Source organism: Diorhabda carinulata, chromosome X, assembly GCF_026250575.1.
Source record: "Diorhabda carinulata isolate Delta chromosome X, icDioCari1.1, whole genome shotgun sequence".
Taxonomy (NCBI): domain Eukaryota; kingdom Metazoa; phylum Arthropoda; class Insecta; order Coleoptera; family Chrysomelidae; genus Diorhabda; species Diorhabda carinulata.
The window spans coordinates 32,304,076-32,325,867 of NC_079472.1; the positions used below are offsets into that span (position 1 = coordinate 32,304,076).

Below are 21,792 nucleotides of genomic sequence, written 5' to 3' on the forward strand. Positions count from 1 at the left end.
TTAAGAACTCTGGATCCTTAAGCTTTCTTTCCAGTTCAGTTGTGGCCGATGAAACGTATTCATTGAGGAATGCAGGGATTTCCTTCCTTATGGCAAAAAACCGTTCCATGCACTTTTCTGCACTCAGCCACCTTACATGGTTGTACATTATCAAGTCTCCATACTCAGTCTCTGTTTCCACTAAAAACTGACTAAGTTGCCTGTGTAAAAGGGATCGATTTCTATTATTTATAATCTTACTCGCGGTTTGAAAAACTTGATTTTGCTTGACTGATTTTCCACATAAAGCTCCCTGATGTATAATACAATGGATTGCAGGACAAGTAACACCATTCTCTCGAAGCAGATCCACTAATCCAGTTTTTTTACCTGTCATTGATGGGGCCCCGTCTGTTGCTACATTTATCGAAACCTCCAATTCTATCAACTGATTTCTTTACAGCCTCTTAGATGTCTTTTCCTTTAGTCGTTCCATAAAGAGGGCAGATATCAAATAACTCCTCTTTACTGGTAAAATCGTCAAAAGTAGTACGCACAAATATTAGGAGCTGACTAACATCTGATTGATCAGTGCTTTCATCCAGACAAAGGAGAAATATGAACTTTTTTAACTAGGCTAAGCATAGACTTTTCTACTTGCTCACCCATAGCAACTATCCTTCTTTGTATGGTTTGATGTGAAAGTGGCACTGATTGAAATTTCTCCGCCATTTTAGAATCTTCAAAAGCTTTGTCCATTTCAACGGCACACTTTTTAATTAAATTACCATCAGTAAAAGGTTTTTTTGCCTTTGCTAGCTCAAGCGAGACGGCATAAGATGCATGCAAAGAATGCGTTTGAGAGTGTGATATTTTACTAAATATACCAGTTTGCCTGTTTAAGCTTTTTCTTTAAATCTACAACTAGCGCGCGTCGACTTTCATTTGTATACGTAGCATACTTCTTTTCATGAGTTGTTGTGTAATGTCTTCTCACTGAAATAACGTTCTTGCAAACTAAACACTGCAACTTTCAATTATGGTTAGCAATCAAGTAATCACTCTTCCAACTTTCTTTTGTAACTCCTATTCTCACAGTCAACTTTACGTTTTACTGATTTTCCACTCATTATTTTATTGTATTGGAAGGAATTAAAACAAAGAATGAATACAATAACAGTTAATTGTTTACTCGCGACTTAACAGACTACGTGTCAACAGCACATTGGCGCGATGGCGGCTAGCGGCGGACGGTCTCAGTAGGCATCAGGGCAATGGTGGGAGGTGTCGCCTGCGTGTACTGTGATGCGCAGTGTTGAGTGCAGGTCTCTTAGTGGTGGAGGAAGGATGTTACACGTCCGCGATGCAGCGCGTGGGCAGCGCTTGTGATATAAAAACAGGTTTGAGAGACCGTAATATTTAATTTTTTTTTCAGAATGCCCTAATTCAAAATATATTACTAAAATGTGTTCCGTATTTAGTCCCAACTTCACGTTTACATTGTATATTTTTCTAATAAAAAGTTTCCATAATTATTTATTACTTATATTATTAATTATTTTTTTGGTGCTGAGTGCGGTCCTGTTACCTTCTCGGCTTTGACGTTTTCAACCCTGATCACGTACACTATGCGTGAATATGTTCAAATTGATTGTATATATGAAAATATATTTTTTTCGAAGATAAAATATTCAAACTTAAAGACATATTGCACGTTCTTATCCCGTTTTTGTTCAAAATTAGTTTTGTGTCAGGAGATTAAATTTAATTCTGTTCAATTAATTCTGCTGGAGATGTTGACTTCAACAAGCTTTTGTTAGCTTTTAAAAGAAGTCGAAAGTGAACTTACAGCTCTTGAATTTGGACAAAGATGATTATTTTATTTTACTGCATTAGATTTTTATCTATTGTGTTATTAATAAAACTTACCTTATGAAAAAAACAATAGGTTTCAGCTAAACTTAGAAATTACAGGACCGGCTTTGGAAAAATCAATCTATTTGTAAATTGATTCTAAGTTTAGCTAATACCAGTTGAATGCTTGATATTAAGTCATGAGAAAAATTAACAAATCGAATGTAAACAATAAAGCCATAAAATGTATGATGAATTTCACAAATCACTCTCTAATTTACTAAAAAAGAGGAGTTGACACATGACATTCTCCCTCTATATGTGGTAAAAGTTTCTCATGCCTCACCCAGTATTATAAATATCAGAAATATTATTATTTGTTATTGAAGGTATTCTGAAACATCTTTATTCATATTAAACGTGATATGATTTTCAAAATTATCCTAAATTCACGCGTCAAGTAATATTTTATGAGAATGTTTCCACTGGGAACCAAGACCACTAAAAACCATACAAAGCCCCTTGTTTTGAGGTTAATGTTGCTTAATGTGTTGGTTTAGTAAAAATACCTCTAGAGATAATTATTTCCTATTTAGCCACGTATAAGTTTTTAAAACAAAAAGTATATTTAAGAAGTTTTTACTGAATAAACACACAAAATAAAACAGGATAGATATCGGACATCGACGGACATTTTATTCATTTGTGAGTTTATTTGACCGTTTTTTTTTCAACCTCCGATCGCTCTTTGCAGACGTTACACGGACAGAAGGAAGTGGGCATGCGCTATAAGCTCTCGCACTACACATTCCGCCATTGTTGACATTCAGGCGTCAGTCGGCGTTGTGTGACAGCCACGTAAACATGTCTGCCATTATTGATGTTTCCGCCTAGTGTGAATTGCGAAGTGTGTATGGGGAAAACTTCATGAGTGATGGTGTTGTGCATGAATGGTACGAAAGCTTAAAAAATGTGCGTGATGAAGGGGACCAAGGACGCAAATCTGTCGTTTTAGATGACCTGGTTCAACGAATTGACAGAATGATTAAGGAAAACCGCAGATTCACCATTACGGCTTTGTCTATGGAATTTCCAGAAGTTTAAAGGTCTGTTTTGTACTCGTATAATTTGACCTCTCAATTATAATAATCATTTCTAAGGTCAGATATCTGGACATATCCTTCTCGTTAGTATAGCAATGCCGCAGTTAGCTTAAAGTGCGAGCAAATCTAATAAAGATGAGACTGAAAACATCTCCAGGTGAGACATCCGCCGAGGTCTTGTTCTATAGTGATCCGAAGCTAAAGTGGACTTGGCGCTTACATGCAATCAAGTCTTGTGACGATACGGCTGGAACTTAACCTAATCTCCAGGTCAGAAATCTGTTAAGATTTTGTTCTTTAGTGAACCGAAACTGAAGTGGACAAGGTGCAAGCAAATCCAGTGATGATGCGACTGAAAACGTCTCCAGGTGAGACATCTGCCAAGTTCTTGATCCATGGAGAGCCAAAGTGGACTTGGCGCTTACATTCAAAGAAGTCTAGTGAATATGCGACTGAAAACATCTCCAGGTCAGAAATCTACTCAAGTCTTGTTCCGTAATGATCGACAACATGAGTGAACTTGTTGCTTACATGCAAGCAAGCTTTCGAACGATCGAGTTAGAGGGGTATTCAGTTTAGAGATCTGCAGAGGTTTATCAGCAGTTTAAAAGAATATTGACCAGGTGAAGTGTATCCTCTGGTATCGGAGGCCGAGCTGGAAGCGAATGACTACAGTGGATTGAAGATGGGATGATTGTATAGTTATTGGAGGAGGAAAGATTCTAGGTTATTCTCTGTTGCCTATTTCTTCTAAGGAGAAGTTGAAAGTTGAAGAAAAACTTTCGAATTTCTAGTATTTATAAATATTGATTTCAGGAATGAACACGTCGAGCCTGAGTATGTGGTTGAAACGTGAGTTGAATATAATAGTTTCGCATTGAATTATTTACCATAAAAGATATTTTTAACCTCATACCAATCTAACAATTTGAACACGTTCCAGTGTCACAAACAAATCCATTATATAAATGTCAATTATATGTACATATAGTTAATACTGTCAGACCACTTTAAGAGCATACGTTTAAGAGAGTTTATTATTAAATCTGGAGAGCAAACACAAATATTTGATTACATTTCCCATTTTGATGAAGTGATGCGATTTATACGCGAAAATGTTTGTTTGAATACGTGGTAAGGGGAAACCATTGGAAGATTAAATTGAACAGAAATTCTACGTAGGACTACAAGTATTTACAGAAATAAAGGGCCGTACTCATAAAATGAGAATATATCTTTGAAAGTATATCGAGTTTCGTTTCTTTCTCATTTAGTTATCGCTTTTTCCGTTTTCTCCCATCTCTATTCTTTTAACTTTAACCAAGTTACCAAGAAGTTTTTTGTGTCAACCGATATCGTCGTGACGAACCCATTGTAATAGGAGTCATATAATATAATTTAGACGAAAAGCACGCTTAAGTTAGTTAAGAAGTTGCTTAGAAGACGTGAACATTGACCGTTGTAAGATATTGTGTGAATCCCAAAGGCGTACGGTTTCCCGAAAAGATGTTGAAGTCTTGAAAGACGTTAAGACGTCGGATAGCTTAAATCTCAGACTTGGCATGTGGATGAACCATTGTTTTATTTAGTTAGGTTAAATAATACCCTAGACAACAAGAATAAATTATAGTCAGGAAGTTCGGAGAGAGATTTGGTAAAGTACTAGTTGCGAAAGGCTTTTTAGAGAACCAAACGTTTAAAAATTATGAACTGAAATAATTTCTTTATCACAAAACCGCAAACACACACACACTACTTTAAAAATAGTATAGCAAAAAAAGCAGACGATAGTACAGTTAATTTTTAAACGTTAATCGCAAAAAAGGATATCTGGCATTTAGAAGTTATTTTAAGTAGTAAAGTAAAGTAAAACAAAAAAAGTTGATAAATTGTTGCAATTGAACGTATTAGTTCATTTAAGAAAATCGACAAAAGCAATAATATAAGAGGAGTCGGTCTTGTCAAACGTCAAAAACGATGTATGAAACGGTATACGTTGCACGTCAAAAAAATAGTCACGTAATACATAACACAGCGTAAACGACGCATTAAACGTAAAAAACAACACAAAAAATGTCCAAAATCACCCATCAAACGTCAAAAACGACGTGTTAAACGTCAAAAAAGTCATAAACCACGCATTAAACGTAAAAAACAACACACAAAACATCAAAAACCACGCATTAAAGGTCAAAAACGACAGACAAAACGCCAAAAACCACACATTGAACGTCAAAAAACGTCTAAAACGACGCGTTAAACGTCAAAAAACGTCGAAAACAACACACAAAACGTCAAAAACCACGCTTTAAAGGTCAAAAACGACAGACAAAACGCCAAAAACCACACATTGAACGTCAAAAAACGTCTAAAACGACGCGTTAAACGTCAAAAAACGTCGAAAACAACACACAAAACGTCAAAAACCACGCTTTAAAGGTCAAAAACGACAGACAAAACGTCCAAAAACCACGCATTAAACATCAAAAAACGCCTAAAACGACGTATTAAACGTCAAAAACAACACACAAAACGTCAAAAACCATGCATTAAAGGTCAAAAACGACAGACAAAACGTCCAAAAACCACGCATTAAACATCAAATAACGCCTAAAACGACGCATTAAACGTCAAAAAACGTCAAAAACAACACAAACAAACGTCAAAAACCACGCATTAAAGGTCAAAAACGACAGACAAAACGTCCAAAAACCACGCATTAAACATCAAAAAACGCCTAAAACGACGTATTAAACGTCAAAAACAACACACAAAACGTCAAAAACCATGCATTAAAGGTCAAAAACGACAGACAAAACGTCCAAAAACCACGCATTAAACATCAAATAACGCCTAAAACGACGCATTAAACGTCAAAAAACGTCAAAAACAACACAAACAAACGTCAAAAACCACGCATTAAAGGTCAAAAACGACAGACAAAACGTCCAAAAACAACGCATTAAACATCAAAAAACGCCTAAAACGACGCATTAAACGTCAAAAACAACACACAAAACGTCAAAAACCACGCATTAAAGGTCAAAAGCGACAGACAAAACGTCCAAAAACCACGCATTAAACGTCAAAAAACGTCTAAAACGATGCGTTAAACGTCAAAAAACGTCAAAAACAACACACAAAACGTCAAAAACCACGCATTAAAAGTCAAAAACGACAGACAAAACGTCAAAAACACACATTGATCGTCAAAAAACGTCAAAAACGACACATTAAAAGTAAAAAACAACACACAAAATGTCAAATGAAGGATGAAGAAATGAAATGACTTGAAGAAACCTGGAGATGAAAAAATCATACTGTTGGGATTGGAGAGAAGGTTATGGAAGGCGACAGTAATCTTACAAGAATCATAGGTAATGCAAATTGATAATGAGGATGGATTTACTCAGCATATAGCGAGTGAAGCTTCTATTACGTAAGAAAAGAATAAATTAATCATAAAACCCCCAATACAGTAGTGTCAAGATTGTCAAATCCCTATTGCCAACAAGACAATTACTAAGCATAAGGTTTGACAACCAAAGAGCTTCAACGGATGGTTCTTTTAGAACAGTATAGAATAAATTGAATTTAAAGAGAAAACTATGGAAAAAAAGTTGGAGAGGATGAAGCGGAAGGAATCAACAGCAAATACAACATATTGACAATATATGTATGTGTGTGATAAAATAAAAATTTAACTGCTTGCAATATTAAATAATTATTATGGTATCGATGAACACAAAATGAAATGAGATGAACCTGATTTCTTTGACAGTCGTTTTTTTATATCTGGCACAATGTTGAATAATTTAACAAAAAAATTACTAAAAAGTCACTACAAACTACGCAGTCGCGGTATCATCTTATTAATGTTCTAATTTAGCGGTGACACCGCTTTAAATATGATAGTCACAACAGTCTCCCATGCTTATCAAGACGTTATATAGTCTTTCAAGTAAGAAGGCGCTTTGCCAGGGTGGCTGGAACGCCTGACGTTAGTAGTGGGCCCTGCAATTGGAACCTCTGGTGTTGGAGTCCGACTCAGGCCAGAACTTGGTCTCCTCCGTTGAGTACGGTCAGAATATGGATCATGAATAGGTTGAAAGTCATGTAGGTTTGGAGGAGAATGAGCAATCGAGGTAGGTTGCAAATCATCTTCCTCTGGTTCAGGGGCAAAATGAACCTTCTTCTTTGGAATTTCTGAACGGCGAAGCTGGTCAATATGACGCTTTATCTCCGCTTGTTGATCGTCGAGATGAATGATGTAGTGAAGTCTTGCAAGCTTCTTGAGAATAGTACCAAGTTTCCATTGATTAGAGTTGTAAAGTGAAGCTCTGCTGGAGATTTTCCACAAGCCAGTAGAGTGGACAAGATCTGGCGGACTTTTACATACATGGGGTCTGGATCGCCAGCCATGGTTTTTAATCGATGCTTAAAAGTTTGAACATTACGTTCAGTCAAACCGTTCGTGGTTGGATGACCCGACGTAATGAGTTTTTGAAAAATCTCACTCTGGGAACAAAATCGCTTAAATTCTTCACTCACAAAATTCTCATTTTACTTCTTGTTCGACAACTGCATCATTATTATTGCCATATTTTTCTGGTACTTCTTCAGGTGCTTCATAATGTCTTTCGAAGCATTATACAGAAGATTAACTCAAACAAGAATAATTTATGAATATTGCCGGCATATGAAGATGGATTATCAATGTGCAGATTCTGCTTTAGACCCACAGTTCATTTTTTTGTGTTAATGAGAGACCACGTCGAGCTGAGCTGGCTTTAGAAGAAATAGAAAGTTAAGGTTTTACCCAGATCGTTGCATCTGAAACCTATAGAGATCGATTCTAAAAAACCATTGACGATCAAAAATTATACTGAAACTTGGAGATCTTTTACAACTTTGAGCAGAAATAGCATAAAATTTATTGGACAACTAAATTGAAAGAGTGCTAAGAAGATGTCCTGCTGCAGGCTGCCGATCCTTATCCTAGTGCTTTTTTTGTAGGATTTTTCGTGTTCTGACTATATTTTTTTGCCGGAGGGGATACCCTCATGGATTTGCTGCCACCTTGATCGGGTAGAGTAGGACTCTTACTAAGGCAGATTAATCCGCTTTTTTTTTTTTATTTTTCATGAAACTGTCTTAATCCTCTCTGTTGAAGCCACGGATAAACTTTTAAACTAAAATCTAAACCAGCGAAACGTTCATAATCTCTCTTCTTTGTGATATAATTAATTATAATTGAATGGAGAGTATATGCGTTAGTTACATTGAACCAAATACGCCCAGTAACAAAATTAATTTCGCCTAATATTGCGGGATATTAAATTTCGAATGCCAATAAATTGTAATACAATCATTAGTACAGGTAAAATTAGATTAAACCCAAAATTAAATTAGGCGCTTTTTTAGATTCTCAGAGGTTTTCGGTTACTGAATAAGCCTCGAAATGTTGGAACAAGAATTACTCGAAAACTAAAAAAAATTCGAAAAAAACTGTCGTAACAAAAAATATAGAGCACGAAATTTTCTACAAAAAAGTCTTGAGTCACTATTTTTAAATAAATTTCCCTTAACGTTGAAAGCGCTAGTATCCGCTCGCGAATTCCCACCAGTGCGAATTCAAGCCAACTTCCAGACGCACTTCGAAAATGTTCTTACTCTTGGAAAACTACTTCATTTTCAAAAAATCAAAATGCATCGTTATGATTAAGATCTCTATTTTCTACTCGGGTAAGCTACACTTGTAGTTTCAATGGATATATTTCATCACCCGCCATACAAATAAGCAAATCCCACGAGAAATTTGTCGCGTTCGTGTTATTATCAATATTTTCATATATATAACACACATTAACTACTTCTTGGTTTCAAATAGAAAACTCTAGTAGTATCTTTGTATTTGGTTCATTATTATTTTAGTTTCGGCCACTTTTTGTCGAATTCTACGTAGCTTTCGAGTTATTCGTTATTCAAAATATTTTTGAGCGTCCAAACCCATTTTATAATTCAAATTTTGAGGTTAGGAAAAAATTCAAACCTTTTTTGTACAGAATGTTGTGCTCCAAATTTTTTGTCCCGGCATTTTGTGTCGAAATAGTTTTCTTGTTATTCACGATTCAAAATATTTTTGAGTGTATAAACTCGTTTCAAGGTGAAAATTTTGAGGCTAGGAACAAATACCTAGGATACTTTTTTGTAGAAAATTTTGTATTATACATTTTTTGTTTTTTGATCCAGCATTTTTTTCGAATTTCTCGTAATTTTCGAGTTAATCACGATTCAAAATATTTTTGAGTTTATAAACTCGTTTCAAGGTAAAAATTTTGAGGCTAGGAACACATACCTAGGATACATTTTTGTAGAAAATGTTGTATTATACATTTTTTGTTTTTTGATCCAGCATTTTTTTCGAATTTCTCGTAATTTTCGAGTTAATCACGATTCAAAATATTTTTGAGTGTATAAACTCGTTTCAAGGTAAAAATTTTGAGGCTAGGAACAAATACCTAGGATACTTTTTTGTAGAAAATTTTGTACTCTACATTTCTTGTTACGATGGCTTTTTTCGAATTTTTCATAGTTTTCGAGTTATTCACGATTCAAAATATTTTTGAGTGTATAAACTCGTTTCAAGGTAAAAATTTTGAGGCTAGGAACACATACCTAGGATACATTTTTGTAGAAAATGTTGTATTATACATTTTTTGTTTTTTGATCCAGCATTTTTTTCGAATTTCTCGTAATTTTCGAGTTAATCACTATTCAAAATATTTTTGAGTTTATAAACTCGTTTCAAGGTAAAAATTTTGAGGCTAGGAACACATACCTAGGATACATTTTTGTAGAAAATGTTGTATTATACATTTTTTGTTTTTTGATCCAGCATTTTTTTCGAATTTCTCGTAATTTTCGAGTTAATCACGATTCAAAATATTTTTGAGTGTATAAACTCGTTTCAAGGTAAAAATTTTGAGGCTAGGAACAAATACCTAGGATACATTTTTGTAGAAAATGTATTATACATTTTTTGTTTTTTGATCCAGCATTTTTTTCGAATTTCTCGTAATTTTCGAGTTAATCACTATTCAAAATATTTTTGAGTTTATAAACTCGTTTCAAGGTAAAAATTTTGAGGCTAGGAACACATACCTAGGATACATTTTTGTAGAAAATGTTGTATTATACATTTTTTGTTTTTTGATCCAGCATTTTTTTCGAATTTCTCGTAATTTTCGAGTTAATCACGATTCAAAATATTTTTGAGTGTATAAACTCGTTTCAAGATAAAAATTTTGAGGCTAGGAACAAATACCTAGGATACTTTTTTGTAGAAAATTTTGTATTATACATTTTTTGTTTTTTGATCCAGCATTTTTTTCGAATTTCTCGTAATTTTCGAGTTAATCACGATTCAAAATATTTTTGAGTTTATAAACTCGTTTCAAGGTAAAAATTTTGAGGCTAGGAACACATACCTAGGATACATTTTTGTAGAAAATGTTGTATTATACATTTTTTGTTTTTTGATCCAGCATTTTTTTCGAATTTCTCGTAATTTTCGAGTTAATCACGATTCAAAATATTTTTGAGTGTATAAACTCGTTTCAAGGTAAAAATTTTGAGGCTAGGAACAAATACCTAGGATACTTTTTTGTAGAAAATTTTGTACTCTACATTTCTTGTTACGATGGCTTTTTTCGAATTTTTCATAGTTTTCGAGTTATTCACGATTCAAAATATTTTTGAGTGTATAAACTCGTTTCAAGGTAAAAATTTTGAGGCTAGGAACACATACCTAGGATACATTTTTGTAGAAAATGTTGTATTATACATTTTTTGTTTTTTGATCCAGCATTTTTTTCGAATTTCTCGTAATTTTCGAGTTAATCACGATTCAAAATATTTTTGAGTGTATAAACTCGTTTCAAGGTAAAAATTTTGAGGCTAGGAACAAATACCTAGGATACTTTTTTGTAGAAAATTTTGTACTCTACATTTCTTGTTACGATGGCTTTTTTCGAATTTTTCATAGTTTTCGAGTTATTCACGATTCAAAATATTTTTGAGTGTATAAACTCGTTTCAAGGTAAAAATTTTGAGGCTAGGAACAAATACCTAGGATACATTTTTGTAGAAAATGTTGTATTATACATTTTTTGTTTTTTGATCCAGCATTTTTTTCGAATTTCTCGTAATTTTCGAGTTATTCACGATGCAAAATATTTTTGAGTGTATAAACCCGTTTCAAGATAAAAATTTTGAGGTTAGTAACAAATACCTAGGATACATTTGTTTAGAAAATGTTGTATTATACATTTTTTGTTTTTTGATCCAGCATTTTTTTCGAATTTCTCGTAATTTTCGAGTTATTCACGATTCAAAATATTTTTGAGTGTATAAACCCGTTTCAAGGTAAAAATTTTGAGGTTAGGAACAAATACCTAGGATACATTTTTGTAGAAAATGTTGTATTATACATTTTATGTTTTTTGTCCAGCATTTTTTTCGAATTTCTCGTAATTTTCGAGTTATTCACGATTCAAAATATTTTTGAGTGTATAAACCCGTTTCAAGATAAAAATTTTGAGGTTAGTAACAAATACCTAGGATACATTTGTGTAGAAAATGTTGTATTATACATTTTTTGTTTTTTGATCCAGCATTTTTTTCGAATTTCTCACAGTTTTCGAGTTATTCGCGTTTCAAAATTTCTTTGAGTTTCAAGTTGCAAAATTTCGAAAATCCGTACCTCTCAGAATCTAGAAAATCAAAACCGCCCAATTTAATTTAAGGTTTTAGCTCAAAACCGCCTAATTTACCTTTATTACATAATAGCAGGAAAACTAGATAATTTAATGAAAACTATAGGAATTTTCCTCTTAAACAGCCTCAATTTACTTTCGTATTTTTTTTTGTTAGCACCATGGGTTATAATTATTTTTATCACTTCTTTATACATGGTGTTCCAGGACTACCAGGATGCGAAAAATTCGGGAGAAGGGAATAAGATAATATGAAAATGATTCTATGACAAAAATTTTTCTCACACGGCCCTTTGTTTCTGAGTTATAGGCCTTTGAAGTTGCGAAATCAGAACTTATATCTCAGTATAGTTTCTAAATTATATACTCGAACATCCTGGAATTGATTTTTTTTTCTATTTTTTCTTAGGGAGCGACCTAAATACTCACAACTTGAACTTAAAACTTTCGACAAAAAATTGACGTAATGAAGTCAAATTGAAGTTAAAAGGTTTAGAAAATGGAATTAGTGCTCTAAATTTTTGAGATATTTTTAGCAGGGTCTACTTTCAAGAGACCCTTCCGAAATATCTGAAATGGAAATTAACCACTCTCATTTCACGTTGTTGACTGAAACGCTATCAAGGTTGAAAATCTTTTTTTATATTACATCGATTCTGCAATAGAAATAAATCAGAAACAATCGGAAATTGATGTGCAATAACTTAGAAGAAAATAAAAAGCCAACAAAAGCTTCAGAAACATAGTTTCTTAAATGCATAGAGGAATCAGAATAATCTATTTTATGTCCGGAATTAAAAAAAAAATGGAATACTTAGATGATTGTATATATTTTAATAAACAAGAAAACTACAAACTATATCACAAAATGATGATGGATGGGATAAAATCTTATATGATTAAATCTCTATTCGCTAAAGTTCATTTTGTATTCTATCTAATTTGGCATCCTATTAATCAAAACTCGATTTCAGGAATATTTTGGGGTTAATTGTACATTCCTAAAGATTATAGGTGCTATCAAATATTTGGAAGTATATTTTTTTGTATTTTATCCAGTTAACAAAAATCTATTCAAAGAGTTCTATCCATTTACTGACTTTTGATGGAAATTCAACAATGTACAAGATACTAAAATATACATTATCAGCTCGTTACTTTTTGTATATCCCTCGTATTTACAACGATGCTAAGACTGATAAATGAGATGGGAAAGATCACTGGATATAGTTATTTTGTCAAAAGTTGTAACTCAGAAAATTAATTTCGTCTTTTTATTCACTAAATATAAATCCGTTCAACGTGGAATTTATTTGACAGGATTTTATTTATCACGATGAAAAATAAAATTCAATTATCTTTTTTTATATATATATTTTTCTCATATTTCTATGTCCTAGGCTTTCCAGAACGGAACGCGTTTAAATTATATTCATTCTACCGAAAATGCGCTTTAACAAAGCAATGTATAGAATTGGCTTGTGAAGGATGGGACTGATGCTTGTAAAAGCCATTTAGGACGTGGCACGGTTTGCAAAACCGGATTTAGAAATTCGAGGTATGTACTAGAAAGCGTTTGTTGACATTTTTCACATGAGGCTATTTAATTTATCTACCACTAGCACGTAATCCGAATTAATTACTAAGAGAATACTAGTAATGATAGTTCTTATTATATCAATTTCATCTTAAGCTCTATTTATTATCGAAGTTCACCAAATGGCACTGAACATCTGTGGACTTAAAGTTAGAGAGAAAGAAGAAGCTAGGCCCAGAATAATAAGCAATAAGCGTTTAATATGAATAGATAGATAACTTGTAGAGATTTATTTCAACAAGTAACCTCTTTTAAATCAATCTTAGTTTTATTATAGAGCTTTTGTTTTGTTTTTTTTTTGTTTCTTTATGTCATAATAGCATAGGTACGAACCTAGAAGCGTGAGCTCTATCATCACAAGAAACGATAACAAAAAACAGATAGTTAAAGCAAAAAAGATGAAATAGTAAACGTACCAAGCAAAAAAAAACGTTTACGAAGTAAAAAAGTTGATATTACATCAAACAGAAGATATAAGAGGAATTTGGGGACAAGTTACATTGTAGAAAAAACCAGAAACTCTTCTATAGAGTACTGAAAGGTCTTAGAAGTGACGAAAACGTAAATAATCAAGAACTAGGCAGGGGAAGTACTAGTTAATAAAGTAGATATAATGGTGTGCTAGAGAGATTATTTTGAAGAATTGCTCGGCGCAGAAAATGAAAAAAACGATGAAACGGAACAGCTGCGAAGAGAAGAAGATGTAAAAAATTAAGGAGATAAAACCTCCGATGATTGGGAAGACAACGGAAGAAGTAAAATCACGGATGATGGACCATTGGAGATTTACTGTTTGAAATTTTTAATGGAAAATAAAGATTTCCTCTGACGATTGGGAAATTGATAGTTTTATTTCCAACGTGGTCACCACATTATCATCTGCAAAGCAGAAGAGTTGCCCTTGGCTATCCAGGGTTAGTAAGCTATTTGATAAATAATATTTTCTCTAAACTGTGCCTTTTGGAAGTAACAATTTTTTAGTGCTATCATTCAAATAGGACTATAGACACGGAGATGCTCTCCGTGGATATTCGCTTGAGAAATCCAAATTGTTCATCAGAAATCATATTGAATATTTCCAAAAAGTCGGTTAGTCTATTAGCGGTATTTCAAGGTCTCATTTTTCCACCCTTGTTATATATTTTAGAGACGATTGCCAACTTGAACTCAGCAGGGAATCAGAATTTAGCAATTTGACTTAGAATTCGTAATTTAGTCCAATGATCACAACTCCTGATCCACGAAAATTAGTTATGACGCTGATTTTATGGATTTAGGTAGTTCTCAGAGTGCTTTATCGATGCAGTGAAAGTAAACATCAAAATGTTGGCCGCTAAGCGATATATATTTTTTTAAAATTTTCAAAATTCGGAATTTTGCAAAATAACTCGAAATCTATGCCAAATTTCGAAAAACGTGAAGAGATCAAAAATGTAGTTTAAAGAATTTTCTACAAAAAAAGTTCCCTGTGATTTTTCCCTAAGAGCTGTCATTTCTTTGTAAAATGCGGGGACGCATCTTACTAAAAAGTTTTCGCGCCACGTACAGTCTGAGGGAAATAACTTCCCCGTCTGAAAAAGAAACTGCTGTATCTCCTCGAAAACTCAACATTTCGGTACGAAAGAAAGTACATTTTACTCTTTAGAGTCTCTACTTTTCAACTGCATCTGCAAAAAAAAAACAGGATTGTAAAATTTTCTTGGAAAACAGCACGAACGGGATTTTTTTTTGTTGGTTATCTGAGTGAATTTAAAACACATATGTCTGCGACTCTGCTACACCCAGCAGCTAACCATCGCTTGAGGTCGTCAACTGGACGATTATCTTTAAAATGAGACCAATTATACCTTTGAACTCACTCTATGACAGGAAAAAAAAACTTATTTTTACTAATGTTAGATTTTTTCTTAATTGACAAGTTTGATTACTTTTTTATAAGTTGTTGAATACCAGCCATTTTCGGTTTATAATCAAAAATTTGGAAACTCGCCAAGAGCTCCAAAACGACGTTTTTTTCTTAAATCTTTTTGCGATTTTCGAGGTTTTAACGCATCATACGGGGAGGAAACGAAAGCTTACGTGATAGAAAATCGGATGAGCACAGTCACCCTGTATATAGATATCCATTACAAAAAAGAAGGGAGAGTTTCTTCAATACATCAGCCGAAGATTCGACGGATATAGAGGGCGCAGTCGGAGCAAAACAGACGGCAAAAGACATTTTATTAGTGCACCGTGTAAAGTTTTAACTTTAATTGTTAAAAGAAAATTGTGAAAAAAACATAGTGTTTCGTTTTTAGTACGTAAAGTGTCGTGAATGCCTGCATCAAAATACACTTGATTAGTGAAATGTTGAATTGTTTTTATTGTTTTGATCGCGTCTTTAAGGATTATCCCTGTCCCACACTTAAGTTCAGAGTACTTACAACAATCACGATTTTCAAAGAGAATTTCTGGCATTTTAGAATTTTTTGTAGGTTAGGAAAAATCATATTTGAGCTTCTTCGAAAGTAATTTCCTGCTCGGCATTTTTTTTCAGAAATTTACCTCTAAATTTCAAGTCTTTTTTGAATTATCCGCAAAAAGTGCACTGTTGAACAAATCTAGTAACATGAAATTCACTTTTTATAAGAGTAATTTTGAGATTAGGAAAAAATTACAGGAAACCTTTTTTGTAGGAAATTTTTTGAACTACATTTTTGATCCTTTTACTTTTTTCGAAATTCGGCATAGAATGCGAGTTATTAGCAAAATTCGAAATTTTTAAAATTTAAACAAAAATATATCGCTTAGGGGCCAAAAATGTTTATGTTGATTTTTACTATGAACTACCTAAATCCAGAAAATCAGCGACATAATTTTCGTGGATTTTGACTCTAATTGGGCTGCACTCACTGAACTAAATTTTAAGATAGTTTTTCGAAATATTCTCCTATTCTAATTTATTTGTATTTGCTATCTCTTGGGGTTAGACTAATTCAAGATTTTTTTTGATAAATCATGGACGTTGAAACCAGTGTGAAATAAAGTTGATAAATAAGGACCATTGGGAAATGTGAGTTCAGGAATTGAACATTATTTTCATGAGACATCTCTGACCAAGCAAACAAAAATAATATCAGTAAATAATTAACATTTGGGATTGGGATGTTTATTAAAAATACCTTATGGTATATATATGGGATTTATTTTATTAATGCTTGGTAGAATACTAATACTTTCCTGTACTGATTTTGTAGTATGGAAAAGGAAGATGGTGGCGAGAAAATGGCTCAATACGATGGAGTATTAGAATTTTATCAAATATAAAAAAAATAAACTTTGTGTTTTAATTTTGATTTTAACTTCAATCAAGTTGATTTCAATATTCCAAACTATATTTATTCGGCTTATTAGAAAGATAAATTCTGATTCTTGATAATGAAAGTTATTTCCGTATAACAAAATGTACATGTCGATATTTAAAAACCGCATTGAATTAAACAGAATTTGAAAAATAATTTCTTATTTCTTAGATGTTTTGGTATGTTTATGCTTATAAATGTTCTTGGTTTTAGGTTTAAATTTTTTTTTCCTATTTTGATCCACATTTTTGATCCCTTCACTTGTTTCGAAATTCGGCATAGAATCCGAATTATTTGCAAAATTCGAAATTTTAAAAATTTAAACAAAAATATATCGCTTAGCGGCCAAAATTTTGATGTTAACATTTAATATATAGATCGGAACTTTCTAAATCAGCGACATAATTAATTTTAGTGGGTTTTGGCTCTAATTGGGCTGTATTCACTAGACTAAATTTTAGGACAGTTTTTCGAAATATTCTCCTATTCTAATTTATTTGTATTTGCTATCTGTTAGGGTTAGACCAATTAAAGGCAAAAGGTATAGATTTATAAGGAGACTATGATCCGAAATATAAATTATTATGAACAAGAAATGTCTGGTAAGATAATAATACAATCAGGTTATCACTAAAGCAATTTCAGTTTAAATACAACAAAAATAATAGTACAACCCTCGTATTCAATTTTTTTTAAGTTAATGAATGATAAAAAAGAAACGAAATCGATTTCGGGAAAGATTATGCGGTTATTCTACAAATAATGACAATTTATTAAAAAATATATATTTTCATATTAGATTTCTATTTTAGTGGAATTTTTACCATTTAAACTTCCAAACTCACCCTTTTTTTAGTCCTTGGTATTTAAAAACATCACAAAAACACCTCAGCCAACTTCACAGTGTTCATATAACTAATTTGAGGAGAATATTTCACTCATAGACATAATTATTTTTGAAACGCGAATAGTAACAGGTGAATAAGTTAAGCACGAAACTTCCAGGGAGTTGTGTAACGGCCGAAACTCGCGATAACACTGGCTTAGGCAGGCTGTGATAGCCAGGAGCAGGATAGTGTAGCAAAATCGGAGGGAATCTTTTTCCGCAGATCATCAACTGACGTGTACGCTCATATGCAGTTAGATTTCATAAATGCGAGCCTATTATATAATTCATTGAAAATTATTTATTACCACAATACATTTTTTATCAAAAACACATCAATTTTCAAAGAAAAAATTGAAGATTCCAAAATTTTTGTCGAATATATATATAAATCGTTAAATGTAAATTTTTTTATATATAAATATTCTTATTAAATTAATAAAAGATATATTAATGAAAAATAAGACAAAATTGAAGAGTACACATATATAACTAATCCTTAAGTAGACATGGGTGTAAAGGACAGGTTATTCTATGGTATCAATCGTGCCGAGGGATGACTGGTACCTGAGCTCTAATCAGGTATCTCCTCCGGCAAACCTGGCGAAATTCTAAGAGTTCTGCAAGATTATGTACCATGAAAAATTCTCCTCTTCCCCCCGAGGGTTCTGAATAAATAGAAACTACGTAATCCAGTAACCACAAACCATCGGTTTCTACTGATATCGAAGCTCTGAGCGACGGTTTTGACAAGGTCTGGCTGCAACATAAGGAGAAGAAAAAAAAGAAGAAAGACCCAGGCTGACGATGGTAGACGAAACAAAATTAATCCGAAAGATATTTTATATTTAATTTATGTCATTTTATGTCATAAAAGAGATCGATCGTTAGCTGATAGAGCTATCAAACTATCAGATCCTTGATTTAGATGTCTAACTATTCGAAGAGCAAAAACTGCATTAAAAAATACAAATATATTATAATCTAAAAGGTGCACGGTGCTAATTGTGAGTCACACCTTAACGTCAAGTTTTTTGTCCAACTTAATTTGATATTTCTTTGTTTCAGTGTTTGACAAATTCAACCATGTAGAGGTAAACAATTGAGCAGCGCGTTTCGTGCACTTCGTGATTTTTTTAGTCAACATAATCGACCAAATGTGTCCACAATCGGGAGAATTGTGCGCAAATTTCGGCAAACGGGGGCTGTAGGAAACGTGAAAACACCTGTGCATGCTCGCCCCGTTCGTTGGGGGGGAAAACGCGATAGTTTGGGGCAGAAGAGACGTCAACCTCGACTCGTCGTCGTGCCCGACGATTAAACATCTCACGAACATCACCGATGCGAATTTTGAATAAAGATTTGAATTTACACGCTTACAAGGTTCAATTAATTCTGAAGCTGAAGCCTGCTGACCATTTCAAGCGTCGTCAATCCGTCGAATGGTTGGTTGAACAGACAGAAGTGAATGGTGACTTTACAGGCACACTTTCACCTCAGTGGATTCGTTAACAAGCAGAATTGCGACATTTGGGCGAATGAGACTCCACGAGTGGTTATTGAAAAGTCGATGAATCTGCAAAGAGTGATTGTTTGGTGCGGTTTATGGGCTGGCGGCGTCATCGAAAATAAGGTTGGCCAAGCAGTTACCGTTAATGGTGTTCGCTATCGCGAGATGATAACGGACTTCTTGTAGCCAGAAACTGAGGATATGGACCGGGACGGTTTGTGGTTCCAACAGGATGGTGCCACTTGCCAAACACCCAACGGATCAATGGCTCTTTTGCGCGTGAAATTCAATGGTCGTGTTATCTCGTGGCGATGTTAATTGGCCGCAACGATCATGTGATTTGACACCGTCGGACTTCTTTCTTTGGGGATATTTGAAAGAAAAAGTGTATGTCTATAGGCCAAGAACAATTTAAGAGCTAAAGGATGAGGTAATTCGGCACATTAACGACATTGAACCTCAATTATGTTTCAAAGTTATTGAAAATATGGACCATCGGATAGAGGTATGCCACCGGAGCCGTGGCGGGCATTTGACCGATATTTTGTTTCATACATTATTGTCATATATCCTTCTATCATTATAAAAAATATTGAGCTAATTCTCTTAAAACTTTCTGTTTTATTTACAATTAATATCGTGCATTTTGGTTGGACCATCCTTTATTAAGCAACAAAAAAGAAACTAACTATAAAAATTTTTTCCTTATCTTATGTACAAGAATTTTATTATCATTATCGAAACATTATCGAAAAATTTCACTAAACTAAAAACACCCACGGAAAAAAGAAGGAAAATTATATGTTGAGTAACTTTTAATGATTTCAACATTGTTTACAAAGAAAATTCTTGAAACGCAGTCAAAAACAAGAAAAAAGACAATTTTTAGAACTGGTACAAATATATAAGGATAAGAAAGCTGTCAATAATAATAAAAATTTCAGTATAATTTATAATTTTTTTATAATAAATTATATTTTTCTCTTCATAGACTAATCTTGTTTAGCTCTATTATCTCAAAGATTATTCTTATTATGAATTAATTGTTTAAAGATTTATTACAAAATTACAAAGTAACTCGAGCGGATAGTTTATATATAAGCAGCAACACGCCACGCCTCGCCACTTATCCCCACCCCTCGAATGTGTATGCATATGTTTTTCCATTCAATTAAAATGTCTGCGTACATCTACGTCATCCCACGTGGGACGATTCAAAATTCTCAGATGTAACCGACACGTGTCAAGATAAGACAAAATTGTGTAAATAATTGTTTTTTTCTCTTATTGTGTAAAACAACAGCTGCAGCAGCAATTCTAGGTCCTAGACGAACTACTAGTGATATTCATAACGTACTCAAAGCTATTGAAAATTTTACTGTTCAAAATTATAGAATAAAATGAGCGTATCGTCATGTGGCATGTTATAAATGTGTACATAACAATGTACCACGTGAATCGACATAGCGGGGCGTGGTGTGGCGTGCTGTTAGTGGTTTTCGACCTTTATCAACTATAAAATTCGCGGAACAAACAAAAAGTTTAATTTTGTAAACTAGTATTATCTGGTAACAGGTACGATCCAGTTGAAATTAATATTCCTGTTTTATAAGCTGCAATCACGTGAAATATGGGTTTGTAATTCTGTTTTGTTTATTCATATCGATGGAAAATTTTTTTCGTTATTATTTCTAAATTATGTTCAACCGTTTTGATATTGAAGCTTCGTTTTAATCCTCTTCTCTTATGTGTGGACTCTACACGTTCTGTTCTGTTTTAAACCTTCATATTTTTGAAAATAACATCATATTACGAGGTTTGCCTATTAAATAACGATAATATATTCCCACACACCTTTCCATACGTTGTTTCCATTGATCGAAGCAGTGCTGGAAGTCTTTTTTAATGAGTGCCTTCAGGAGCTCTGCCGTTTTTTGCTTTACCGCTTCCATCGACTCAAATCGGGTCCCTTTCAAAGCAGATCCTTTTTTTTAACCTTTCAGAGCAAGAGCTTTTTGGGCACCAACTTCGCACAGACTTTTGTCATGTGTAATCCCTCGTGTAAAATATTTTTAGCCGTTTCTTTATCGGCGTTCACAAGATATTTAGATACCCAACGCACCACGTATTTTATCCCACTCGTGTAGGGCGCCCTCTAGGCGAGCAGTCTCGTTATTTATCAGCCAGACTTCGTATGTAGTCAGCAACAGCTAAAATTTCATTGTAAACAAAAGCAGTCGAATTTTTCAATGTTTTAGCTATAATAAAAGGCATTAATATTATAGTTTTAGTGTATCAAGGTAAAATAATAACGAAACTAACAGAGTTAAGTTTAATAATAATGAATATTTAATTCAAATTACTTAAGCCTATTTCAATCATCAACGTATGTCTTAAATAGTTATTTGTATGACAAGGACTGAAAGTGCAACTTTTTTGGACGTGACTGAAAATTGCGAGACGAGCGAAGTAGTATTTCAACCGCGGTGTACACATTTTTTAGACGACGCATAAGATACAAAAATTTTTCAATTACACCGAGGAAAGAAAATAAATAATAGACAATTATAAACATTAGGTGGCGTAGATTCGAGTAACTCTTCATCGCTGATGTTTTCTTTTTCATCATCACTCATTGTTATTCATTAATTTAGACAAAACTTCGGATAAAACAAATAATTTCAGAAAATTAAAAATTTAAGGTTATGCAAAATTATCGAAATGAAACTGTCAACTGTCAAC

General features: G+C 33.3%; 1 protein-coding gene across 2 annotated transcripts in view; it reads right to left on the bottom strand.

Annotated features, from left to right (window-relative positions):
• LOC130901554 (uncharacterized) overlaps positions 1 to 17,694 on the bottom strand; it is a 30,083-nt gene extending 12,389 nt beyond the window's left edge. For both annotated transcript variants that reach the window (XR_009060295.1, XM_057813026.1), the window contains exon 1: positions 17,500 to 17,694. The gene's annotated coding sequence lies outside the window, so the exon portion shown is untranslated. The remainder of the gene's footprint in view (positions 1 to 17,499) is intronic.
• Between the last annotated feature and the right edge of the window lie 4,098 nt (positions 17,695 to 21,792).